A 12787-nucleotide genomic window follows, 5' to 3' on the forward strand; every position below is an offset into this window, starting at 1 on the left:
TGTGTATATATATATATATATATATGCACATATACATATGAATATATGAATATATATTCATGCACATTTACAGTTTGAAACTTTACAAGTTTTCAGTGAGAAAACGTAAGAATTGATGTGTTAAGATATTTTATAATACTGTTTTGAACATTATACAGATGTTCTTGAAACTGTGAATTCAACATTTCCAAATTTCTTATCAATCGATTGCCTTCGTTTCTTACTGCTTCATTTTGTAAGTAATTATGGACCACGCCTAGTTGTTCTCTAAAAGAAATACATTTCCTCAGAATGTTTGTATGGATGTGGGGCTATGAATCAGAGAGACACATAGTTTATGTATATGGAGGGATGCATTCATGTTTTCACTTGCAATTAAATTATACCCTGAAGATAACAGTAAATATTACTCCAGCAGCTTTTTGTTTTTTAACATACAAACACAAATTTCCTTGATCTATATACTCTGGATGAAGAAGATGAGAATTCAAAAGTTATTTTTATTCTTAAGAAAAAGAGCATTAGCTCTTAAGAAAAAGAGCATCAGAAAGTATTTCATTTGCTTTATGAGAATTTCCGTCTGTGAACAAAAGAAATTGCTGTAGCCATAAAGCAGCTCAGCCAGATACTGTTTTAGCAATTAATTTCTTGAAGGCCTCATTATTCTCACATTCATGCAAATAAAGCAGAATCTGTTGACAGCTACATGTTCAATGTGATATGGTTAATATTACCGAGTGTAATGTTCCTTAACCACTCAAATTATTTCATCTGGTCTCATATCTGTTTTCCTACACTCTTCTCGGCACCACAAATATACGTCCATTGGTTTTACATGGTTAGAAGGGGAAAGTTTCTGTGTTTAAGCATATGTTCTCTAGGTAAACTCTTAACCAAGAGAGGCAGTTCATAGCAGTGTGCTGCTGCTATAACAAAACCCTTGGACTTGGGACTGGATAGTGAAAGGCAAGAAAACAGGTTGCAAAAAAATTCAAAAATGGAAAGGAAAAGAGGATATTGGCAAAATGGACCCCGTGCTACCTACCCACAGTAAAAATGTACGGCTCCAACTAAAAAGATAGTGAATTCGCCCAATTAACTTGTACTTTGAGGCAAGACGGCTTCAATGTTGACACTTGAGCAAAATGTTGACACTTGAGCTAATTGCTTTTAGCAGCACAAGTTACTACAAGAAAGAATGTCTTTTGTGTTCGTCAGACTTGTTTATGAATCATGGCTTCACTGCTTCATAGCTTGCAAACTATGGGCAAGATTCCCTTTCTGAGATTTTGTTTGTAAAATCGTGCTTAAGATAAGGATCATAATCACCCTGACCTCAAGAGAGTTACTGTGGGCTTTCTCCTGTCATTAAGATATGCAGCATGCTTGTCAAAGTGCCTGGAACACCTAACTCATCAACAGAGCCCCAAACACCATAATGTATTAAATGAATGACTGGCTTTCAAAATGATCACAGATGGTCTTTACACCGAAACAAAATAGACGAGCTTATTAAACCCCATCACGATCTCTATCTAGTAGAATGAAAGCTCCGTGCGGGCAGGAACTTTGTGTGTCTTGTGTATTGCTCTGTCCCAGCCTTAAAACAATGCACATAGTAGACATTCAATAAATATATGTACACTAGGTAAATGATCAGGGAAAATCCCAACTTCCAGATGAGAGAAAGAAGGCACTGGCAAGACCCTCTTTTTGTTTGAGACCTGCCGGTTGTAAATGCACGTACCTATATTTGGAGTTAGTGGCAGAGGTTGTGTCCACTGAAAGGGCACACACCTTTTCTACAAGGGTTGCTACTGCTCACCTCCAACAGTCTGGTGGAAAAATCAGAACTTTTATGTGGAATTTACCACGTTTGAACGTTTTCCTACATTTCTTTGGGAATACTTTCCAGACAAAATGGAACACTAATGGTAGGAACATAACACTCCACAATCTACCCATTTTCAACCTTTGAACTTTCCTTTGACTACTGCTTTGTATTACAATCATCATCATACCTTCAACATGGTCAGCATACTGCAAGTGACTTATAGTCTGACTCTGTAAAAATCAGGAAACTCCTACGGTCGTTATGATCATCTGGTGAAATAGTGAGTCCCCAGAGGGAAAAGATTTTTCTAAATGATAAAGAGCTCCACAAGAGTAACTGATTATTTGTATTAGCCCACAGCCCTTACGGTACATAAAGTTTCATCAAAGATCCTGACACTTATCTGAGCAATTACTGTGGTGTTTGTGTTGTTTCTCATTTGCGTCATCACCTGCCGTCTACCCATCCTTTCAATGGGCTATCGGCTGAGGAGCCCATAGCAACTGCTCTTTGCCAAGGAAGAGGAGAGTACTTTTTTTAAAGTCCTTTCAGAAGTCAAAGCAAAGAGATGACTTCCTGAGGGTCTACTTTGTACGAGGCTCCTGGGCACCTATGGGCAGTGCAGGTGCTGTCTCCGAGTACATACCCCTGGGTATGAGTGAGGGCTTAAATCCAGCCTTTGATCTACTAGGGTTTGTCTAAAGGTGGCCCTTCTTCTAACTCACTTGCCTAAAATGAACACCTTCTGATTGCCCATCAACTTGTCCTTCACCAAGCCTTGTGCTAGTGCTGAAAGATACACTTTTCTCGTGCCCATAAAGGCAACTCATTGCCCCATCAAAAAATAAAAGGCTGGGGTTTTCAGGTAAGCCGAGATAAAATTGAGGATACGCCTTCATTATTAAAATGAAAGAAAATCTTATTCTGGGACAAGTAACCCTTGGCATTCTTCATTTGTTTGAATTGTTAATCTGTAAAAGCTTTCAGAATGATGCAGGGGAGAAGGGTGTTCTCTGATAGAGGACAATAAAAGGTATAGAGGGTCTGTTGCCAATAGGCTCACTGATTAGTTTAAGAGAAAACAAACTTTACCTGTATGAACAAAAAGAGGGAAATCTGTAAATTGAGGATTTTATTTTTTTATTAAAAAACTGGGTTTTTTTTATTTGAGAGAGAGAGAGAATGCAAGCAGGGGAAGGGCAGAGAGAGAGGGAGAGACAGAATCTCAAGCAGGCTCTTGATTTCAAGAGTCAGTTGCTTAACTGACTGAGCCACCAAGACGCTCCTAATTTGAGGATTTTGAAAACATAAAATTCATGTTAAAAGACCTAGAAATAGCATGCGTCTGATCTGAAGTGAGGCTTTCCTGGAGTCAGGAGAACATCTATGTTCAAATTTCACTTCTTCAGAAATAACTGTGAAATTGTGAAAACAACATCTATTTATTAATACCACCTTTATTTACACTGTATGTGTTTTTCCTGGATGATGACTCAAAAATTTTCAAGCCATTCTGAATGAATACATAAGAAAATATTTATCACTAATCACATGCACTCACTTCAGGGAATTTCCACTTCATCGGAGCTGTTCCAGATGTGTTTCGTAAGTCGCTTCTCCTGGAAACGTTGGTAGAGAAAGTGAACTCAGATCCTGAAGTCATCATTTCAAAACTCCACGTTTGTCTGAGAGCAGAGGTAGTGGTTTTAGGGAGCAGAAGCCCTTTGAAATTCTTTTCCTAATTTTTAGCCTCCAGACACCAAGGAGAGGCAAAGGTGGTCAGGGATGGGTCAGTGAGCAAATAAAATGTGTCCCGAGGATCCAGAATTCTGGGTCAAAGCATAGCTAGACATTGCCACAAACTCGTTCTTAAGAAGCAATGAAAAAATATAGTCCCGATGAACATCTTAAGCATATATTGCTATAAGCCACTATGAAGGGACCAAGAGGTGAAAACATTATTTTCCAATTTCCTAATGCTATTCTACTTGAAGCCCATGTTGTGTCAAGTCTCCTGGGTGGCGTTGGTTCCCTTTCCAGATGGAACCCAAATAAAATATCCAATTTCTACTCAATGTAATGAACATAAGGCAGCTCCATTTCAGGAGGGTAACACGCTCTAAAGGCCACAACTAACCTAAACTATTAATAGCCATTTTTTACTAGTTTCTAAAATAGAACAAGCTAGTCTTACCATTGAATTTTTTCACAAAATGTTTTGGTTTAGGGCTAGATTAAAAGGCAGAGTTAAATAGACACGATGCATTGTTTTGGAGCTTTATGCTTTGGAGTAATCTGTATTTTTGTAACCAGCTTTTACTGACAGAGCCACAGAATGACAGTGTGGCTTAAAACTGCCTATGAAGCACAATGTCTCATGAAAAAGAATGCCATAGAAATGCTCTTTCTTTGCCATTTTATTCAGCTTCTGTGGACATGGCGCGGAGGTAAGAGGGTTCACTCTTTCATACTCCTTTCACCAAAGTCTCTTCTATTATGTTCCTCAAAGTCTATTAGTGGCAAATAACCCCTCTTCATCAAATCATCTTTCTTGCCAGTCCTGCACGACATCTGGAATCCACGCCACCTCACCTTCTAACCCAGCCCTTAGAACTCAGCCTTCGATGGAGTCAGAGTCCATCTGGGAACAGGTGTGGTATGGGGTAGACACGCTTGTCTTTGCAGTTTGTATTTGTTCCTATGGCTGCTGTAACAAATTACCAGAAATTGAGTAATTCGAAACACAAATTTATTAGGTCACAATTTGGGAGGTCAGAACTCTGAAATAGTCTCATATCTACAATGAGGATGTCGGCAAGGCTACCTTCCTTTCTTGAGTCCTGAGAGTAGAACCTGTGTTCTTGCTGTTTCCAGCTTCTACAGGCTACCCTCACTCCTTGGCTCATGGCCCCTTTCCATCCTCAAAGCCGATAATGGCTGATACAGTCTTTCTCACAGTGCATCACTCTGACTCTTGTCTCCCTCCTCCATATTCAAGACTGTTGTGGTTACGTTGGACCACCTAGATAATTCAGGATACTCTATTTTAAGGTCAGTTAATGAGCAAGCTTAATTCCATCTGCTATCTTAATTTCCCTTTATCGTGTACCAGAACATATTCACAGGTTGCAGGCATTAGGATGTGGGCATCTTTGGGGCAGGGGGCATTCTTCCACCTACTGCAGGGTCTGACTCAGATCTGAATCCTTGCTTCTCTGATACTTGAACATGTCACATCATTTACTGGAGACTTAGTTTCTTACATAGCAAAATTAGAATATTTGTGCCTTATGGTAGCGATAACTATTATTTCTTAAAGATTATGCGTCTGGCATTGTGCTCAACTAGATGGAATTAAGTGATTTGAAGTTTAAAAGCACTGAGGAGTGCTTCGCTATCCCTTCTATTTCCTTCCATTATTATCCCAGAGATGGGTGGTAGTCATCATGGTAAGTGGGATTGCCCTCAGTAGACTTCAAATTCTCCTTGACTGGGCTATCCCGATGTCTAAAGTGGGGATGGGAGTGGAAATAAAGAACGGAGTGCTCCCCAGACCATCTGGCCATCGACCTAGGCCACATCTTCTAATGTAGGTTTTATTGACAATAAAGTTGACCTATTTATTCTATCGCTTTATCTCCCATGTACAAGATGAGTTTTATTTGTGACCCCCTAAAAATTCAATATCCCTTCTGTACAGAGATTCTGGATCCACTCACACCTCCGTCTGACACTCAAACACAGATCTGACACCAAAAGCCTTTTTCCTAACTATTAATCATCTTTGCCTAACATGCCACAATTATTTTAAGGTTTAAATAATTTTATGAGCCAATATCTCATGCATAATAGACTTTCGATAACTGTGAAACCCCTCTCAGTGCCCAATAAGTAGGAGAATCAAGTAAACCAGAGATTTTTAAGTAAACTAGAACATTTTAAATATTGCAAAAGGTAATTGTTACATTAATGTTTATTTATTTTTGGGGGGGGGGAGAGGGAGAAAGTGAGAGGGGAAGGGGTAGAGACAGAGGGGTAGAGACACAGAGTCCAAAGCAAGCTTCAGGCTCTAAGCTGTCAGCACAGAGCCCAACACAGGGCTTGAACCCATGAACCACGAGATCATGACCTGAGCCGAAGTCGGCCGCTTAACTTACTGGGCCACCCAGATGCCCTTACATTAATCAACTCTTAATGTGTAAGGAAAGTAATTTTTACCTGAATGGTTGGTTTGTTCATTCACTTACAGGTCCTTCATTCACACATTCAATTAGTTTTTACTTCTCAGAGAAAATATAAAGTACATGAGGAAGGCCAAAATTTTTTTTCACAGCATTCATGTTTTTAAATGAATGATATAGAACAATAGAATCCAACTGTGTCCCTGTAACTCTCAGACCTAACATTTCCTTTTTTTCTGATATAGAATAACATAACCAAAGAAGATGAACCACATTGAACTTAAAATAAATAGTACCAATTCAATATATAGCCATAATTTTTGCTTTCATTGCACCAACATGAATTCATCCGTATAGTTTCTGACATCAACAAACGTAGGCATAATTTTTACAGAGAGTGTCTGAATATCAGATCTCCTCCAGTAGTAAGTAAGCCAAGTTAAGACAAAATTTTATTTGATTAAAAAAATTGTGGACAATGTACTCTCCAATGCTATTAGGCTTTACTGTAAAAGCTAACTACTAACACTTACTAACCAACTAATGACAGATTTTCTCTGGCGTAACTGGTGATAAGTTTTACAGATCAGTAGATATTTCTCAGGACATCAAATACAGGATGAGATCAGTCTGCTCCTATGAGATCGGTCTGCACAGCTCTTAGTGTTTTTGAGGAAAAACAGTGACAGATGTTGTAGCATTCACTTTTGTTGTTGGGCAGATTTATATAGGCGTTGCACTACCACGTAGCTAATGTTAAAACCAGAATTGCCACATGTAAAAATATACACTGTTGGTTTAAGAAGTTTGAATACCCGCTGTATCATCTTATGCTGTAATAGTCAAGTAGAATGTGGAAATTTTACCCCTTTGGAAAAACGATTGGGAAAGCCAGTGCTAGTTGGATTTTTTTCAACTGTAATTTTTTTAAGCCTTTTCATGCGCAGACTTTTTTATTTGCTCTAAGGTGTGATGATTTGCAATATAGGATCACGTAATAATTAAGAAACTAAGCTCCAGAGTCAGAAAATCAGAGCTTGAATCATTCACTCACTTAAGATGCATGACCTTGGGGAAGTCATTCAATTTCTCTAATACTTATCTGCAAATAATATTTATCTTTAGATAATACATGTCAGCCTCAGATGATTATTAGGAGCTTTTATAAGTCATTTTCACTTCCTCACACAATATTTAGCGTATCATAATACTTAGTAGCTATTATTATTACTTTACATTAGTTAGGGTTCGAGCAGAAACAGCACATTCAAAGTACTGAATTGAAAACATTTTAATGAAGATGTGTGGTCAGGCTGTAAAGAAACTAGACAGAATGGCTGATCATCCAGGAGGCAACAATTATTATAAACAATGACCATCCCTTGAGAGAAGGAGGAAGGGACTGGTATTACCAAAATGCAGGGAAATCTGTAGCCTTGAGGGGCTGAAGTCGCTGGATAAGGCTGCAAGAAAGAGAAACACAGTCACTGACGCAATTACAGGTGATGAGGAAGTGGATGAGGAGAATCAATTCTGCCCCCCTGCCTTGCAAATGACTCGTTTGTCAGACCCAGTGGAAGCCAGGGACCAAAGAAGCACTGTCATGAAGTCCAGGGAGGTCAGTCCCCTGGGGCACAGGTCAGGACAGAGATGGGATATAGAGTATAGCCAGCATGGCATGAAAGTTAACGACTTCCCCTGGAGGTCCCATACCTCCTCCTGCATGAATTGTGACAATCTGGGTCTGCTTGCCAAGTGCCTGCTCTGTCCTGCCCAGGATACTGCTGTGGCATCTGTCCAGCCAGCCCCATTGCCCTGACACTAGTTCTCTCTCTCAGTCATGTGGCATTCTTTAAAATCAAGTGTCCTGGGGCACTTGGGTGGCTCCGTCAGTTAAGTGTCCAACTCTTAATTTCAGCTAAGGTCATGATCTCACGATTGGTGGGATCGAGCCCTGTGTCAGGCTCTGCACTGACAGTACGGAGTCTGCTTGGGATTCTTCCTCTTTCCGCCTTTCTCGTGCTTGCTCTCGCTCTTTCAAAATAAATAAATAAACATTTAAAAAGATGCATTCTTTTAAAAGCATGTTAAATGAAATATATTTAATATTTTTTTGGTCTCACTTTTACTGCAAGTTTTTTTAACTATGATCATATTTGCATATTAATTATTTTTCACTGAGACCTAGTTGGTTTTATAGTTCTTTGCTAGCTTAATAAAGAATAATAGTGTTTAAAATAATTTGACCGATATAGTTAATTCAGCTATGCTGTTAGTATAACTTTAAAAAAAAAACTGTTCACTCTCATCATAGAAGAAGAATGATATAATATACCAGATGGAAATCCACTTACTCCTTACGGGTCAGGAATGCAAATAAAATAGCTATGTAATAATATGGTCCAGCTGCACTTTTGGCTTTAACAGAGGCCCCAGTTGTGATGTGGCATCTGAAAGATTTTTCACAACATATTTTTCCAGCTGAAATTTGTCATGTCCAGATACAGGATCTGCCAAATTATAAAAATTTGACAGATGCTAGATTAAAAAAAAAAAAATTTATACAAGTTAGGAATTGTTCAGTAACTACTGCCCTCCCCTCCCAAATGCAATCCAAAAACTGGAAGAAATATTATTCACTGAGTCTATAAAATAAGCAGATCTACCCTGCTTTAAGAGTTTATTTTTATTTCTTTATATGAAACATTTCAAATGCTCCTGATAGAGGGTATCTGCATATATGAGTGTGTGTGTGTGCGTGTGTATATCCATGCATGTAGGCATGTGTTCATGTGTGTGTGTTTTCAAAATATGGACCGCTATTGGGAAAACCAAAACCACTTGAGAAATGTAGAATTTACATTTTTACCCTGTTCAAAAGACCTCACGCTGGGTGGGCTGTGTCATTGACTCCTTCATACTACTGAGTCAGTCAATTGATCTAGTGAAGAATGTCATAAACTTATGAGTGAAGTGAACTGAGTTCAAGTTCAGACTCCCTCAGCTGCATGCTTTGTGGGCATCACGACAGTCAAACATGCTGGCCTTGTTCTAAAATGAAGACATACGTAGATGAGAGAATCTCAAAGCGCCTCTGAATTCTGAAATGTATTGGAACTTATTATTTTTAGAATCCAATCATCTGTGACTTACGTTGCCCAAAAAATGCTTCTAAATAAGTATTTAAAAAATATATATTAGTGGGGTGACTGGGTGGCTCAGTTGGTTAGGCGTCCCACTCTTGGTTTTGCCTCAGGTCATGATCTCACAGTTTGTGTGTCAGGCTCTGCCCCTCCCCTGCTTGTGCTCTCTCTCTTTCTCTCTCTCTCTCTATTTCTCAATAAATAAATAAACATTTCAAATAAATAAATAAATAAATAAATAACAGTAAATGTTACTGTTTATTTTTTAAAAATTTTTAATGTTTATTTATTTTGAGAGAGAGAGAGAGAGAGAGAGAGAGAGAGAGAGAGAAAATGAGTGGGGGGGGGGGTGCAGAGAATGGGAGACACAGAATCCAAAACAGGCTCTAGGTTCTGAGCTGTCAGCACAGGACCTGACGCAGGGCTTGAACTTACAAATCATGAGATCATGACCTGAGCTGAAGTTAGATGTTTAGCCAACTGAGCCACCCAAGAGCCCCTAGTAAATGTTAACTTTTTAGAGCAGTTTTAGGTTTACGGAAATTTTGTATGGGAAGTACAGGGACTCCCTTCTCCCTTTCCCCTGTTATTAATATCTTACATTAGTGTGTGCATTTGCTTCAACTGATGAACCAACGTGGACACATTAGCTAACCCCGTATTTTGCATTAGGGTGCACCCTTCATGTTGCAGAGTTTTGATAAATGTGTTACATTATGTATCCATCAGTGCAGTATCACACAGAATAGTTTCAACAACCCTAAAAGTGCCCTGTGCTCCGCCTACGCATCCTTGTTTCCTCCTCCTGAACATTGGGAAACCACTGACCTTTTTATTATCTCTATAGTTTCACCTTTCCCAGAATATCCTATGGTTAGAACCATAGAGAATATAGCCTTTTCAGATTGACTATTTTCTCGTAGCAACATGTGTTTAAGATTCTTCTGCGTCTTTTTGTGGCTTGATAGCTTATTTATTTTATCACTGTACAATACCCCATTGTGTAAATATACTACTGTTTATCCATTATCCTATTGAAAGATATTTGGTTGACTCCAATTTTTAGCAATGATGAATAAAGCGGCTATAAGCATTCGTGGGCAAGTTTTTGGGTGGCCATAAAATTTTAACTCATTTGGGGAAATGCCTAAGAGCATGATTGCTGGATTGTATTGTTAAGACTATGTTTAACTTTTTAGAGACTGCCAAACCGTCTCAGAAAGTGGCTGTATCATTTTGTATTCCCACCGGTAAAGAATGAGTTTCTGTAAACAAATGTTTTTATTTTAAGAAATATCTAAATAAAGTCACTCAAAATAGCTACTCAGTATGAATAGTTTAACAAAAAAACATCAATTAGCTTATACTTTATATCATAGGAAATCTTGTTTATATAAGATAAAAAACATTTGGTGTGTCCAATAGTGTTGTTTTACGGAATTAATCATCTGTTAAAATACATAAGATATTCTATATACTTCAAACATTGTTTTTGCATAAAATACTTTAAGAACACTTTTTTTGCTACATATGATGATGTTTATTACATTTCACGTATATTTACATTACTGCACGCCATGTATACAATTGATGAGTCCCCACTTCTGAGATAATCACAAGTCACATTGATATTATGGAGTCTCAGTACTTGGTCTACACTTGAGGCAGACCCTTTCTGGTGATCACACATGTGTTAGTGAGATGCAGGTATACCACATGTTATATTCCATTGGATACGAAATTAACTTTCAGTTCTCAAATCTAAACTTTGGAGCATGCTCTCTTTTTATAATACAGCCCCGATTTCCTCTCTACTTTCATTATTTACCCTCCTGCTCGTATGCAAGATACAAAGAAATATTTGGCATAAGAATGTTTGTGTTAGGGGGTGCCCGGGTGGCTCAGTCAGTTGAGTGTCTGACTCTGGCTCAGGTCATGATCTCACAGCTCATGAGTTCAAGCCCCGGGTCAGGCTCTATGCTGACAGCTCAGAGCCTGGAGACTGCTTCCAGTTCTGTGTCTCTGTCTCTCTCTGCCCCTGCCCCACTTGTGCTCTGTCACTCTCTCTCCAAAATAAATAAATGACATTTTTAAAAATGTTTGTTTTAGTCTCCAAAGTCCAGAAACCAGCAGTCTATAGTGAATTGAGACGTGGATCTTAGAGTCAAAGTGCTTGGTTGAGTTTCCAGACCTGCAACTTCATTGTTATTTGGAAATGAGCAATTCCTTTAACTTTTATTAGTCTCAATTTCCTCCTTTATTAAAAAAAAAGTATTTACTTCATACAGTTGTTACAGGAGTTAAATAAGACAATATCTGAAAATATTTTAGTATCAGAGAGATGGCAAACAAGAAATTTTAGTGACTCTTATCATTAATGGCAGTGGGCTTGTTTTTTTATTTTGGGGTTTTTGTTTGTTTTGTTTTGTTTTGTTTTGTTTCTTAACTGACTGTTCTTGTTCTCTGTCTCACTTAATTTATAAAAGGTACTTCAGGGATCATCTCCAAGGAATATTTCTTGGCAACCTTCCACTGTCCCTCACGAGCAAGCTGAGTGCGTTCTCCTTGCTGGATGGAACCTTCTCTCGCCTATACTAAAACTCATCACTCTATATAATTAGTTACTTTTCTGTTTCTGTCACTAACATGAAAATCTCTCGATGCTACAGACTGTGTTGCTTCTTTGTTATTGCCAGAGCTGGGCGTGTAGTAGTTGCATCACTTAGGAAATTTTTATTTTAAGTTTATTTATTTAATTTTGAGAGAGTGTGTGAGATAGCGTGAGTGGGGAAGGCGCAGAGAGAGAGGGAGAGAGGGAATTTCAAGGAGGCTCTGTGCTGTCAGCCCAGAGCCCAATGCATGGGGCTCTGTCTCATGAACCGTGAGATCATGACCTGAGTCTAAATCAAGAGTTGGATGCTTAACCAACTGAGCCTCCCAGGTGCCCCACTTAGGAATTTTTTAGTTGAAAGAACAGAAATCTCAACTCAAGTAACTGCACACCAGAAATTTGTCCTGGCCTTCAGTGAAATTTGATCCAATGTTCTCGATGACATCATGAAAGACTGTTCCTTTCCATGCCTCCTTGTTACTTTTCTTAGTGCTGTTTCTACCTCATGGCTGCTTTCTCTTGGGGTTACAAGATGGCTGCCAGGGTCTGCCACTGGCTCCTATCTTCACATGCACAGTGAGCACAAGGGATAACATTGGTCTGAGGAACTTCTTGGGAGAATAAGAAAGTTTCATTTCCAGAAGTCCTCAAAAACATCTCCTCCCACCACAGTGACCTGAATTAGATCATATATACATCCTCGAAGGCTAAGAGCATGGATTTGCCTATGGTCATTGGGGTCAAACCTACAGCTGAGTGTGCTGTTATCTTTCCCCTTTCATGTGGGCTGTACAGAGAAGGAGAAAACTAGAATAAAGCTAGCATATTGTTACCAAGAAAAAGGAGGAATGAATGTGCTAAATGCAGGAATTACATCCACCATTTTCAAAGATGCAAAACTGGATCCAAAAACATTGTGACCTTCGATGCTACAGTATCTATGAAAGGGGGTGGTACGCCCAAGTTTTTACCCCCATGTTTACCTCTTTGAAGTAAAATCCAAATTATGTGTATGGGA

At 38.8% G+C, this 12787-nt stretch overlaps 1 long non-coding RNA gene across 1 annotated transcript; it reads right to left on the reverse strand.

Annotated features, from left to right (window-relative positions):
* Positions 1-7291: 7291 nt before the first annotated feature.
* On the reverse strand, positions 7292-8552 carry LOC125920447 (uncharacterized). The gene is made up of 2 exons (XR_007457053.1): positions 8370-8552; positions 7292-7478 (listed from the first exon to the last, which is right to left on the reverse strand). It is a non-coding gene; the product is annotated as an uncharacterized LOC125920447 (long non-coding RNA).
* Between the last annotated feature and the right edge of the window lie 4235 nt (positions 8553-12787).

This window comes from Panthera uncia, chromosome B4, assembly GCF_023721935.1.
Source record: "Panthera uncia isolate 11264 chromosome B4, Puncia_PCG_1.0, whole genome shotgun sequence".
Classification (NCBI taxonomy): Eukaryota; Metazoa; Chordata; class Mammalia; order Carnivora; family Felidae; genus Panthera; species Panthera uncia.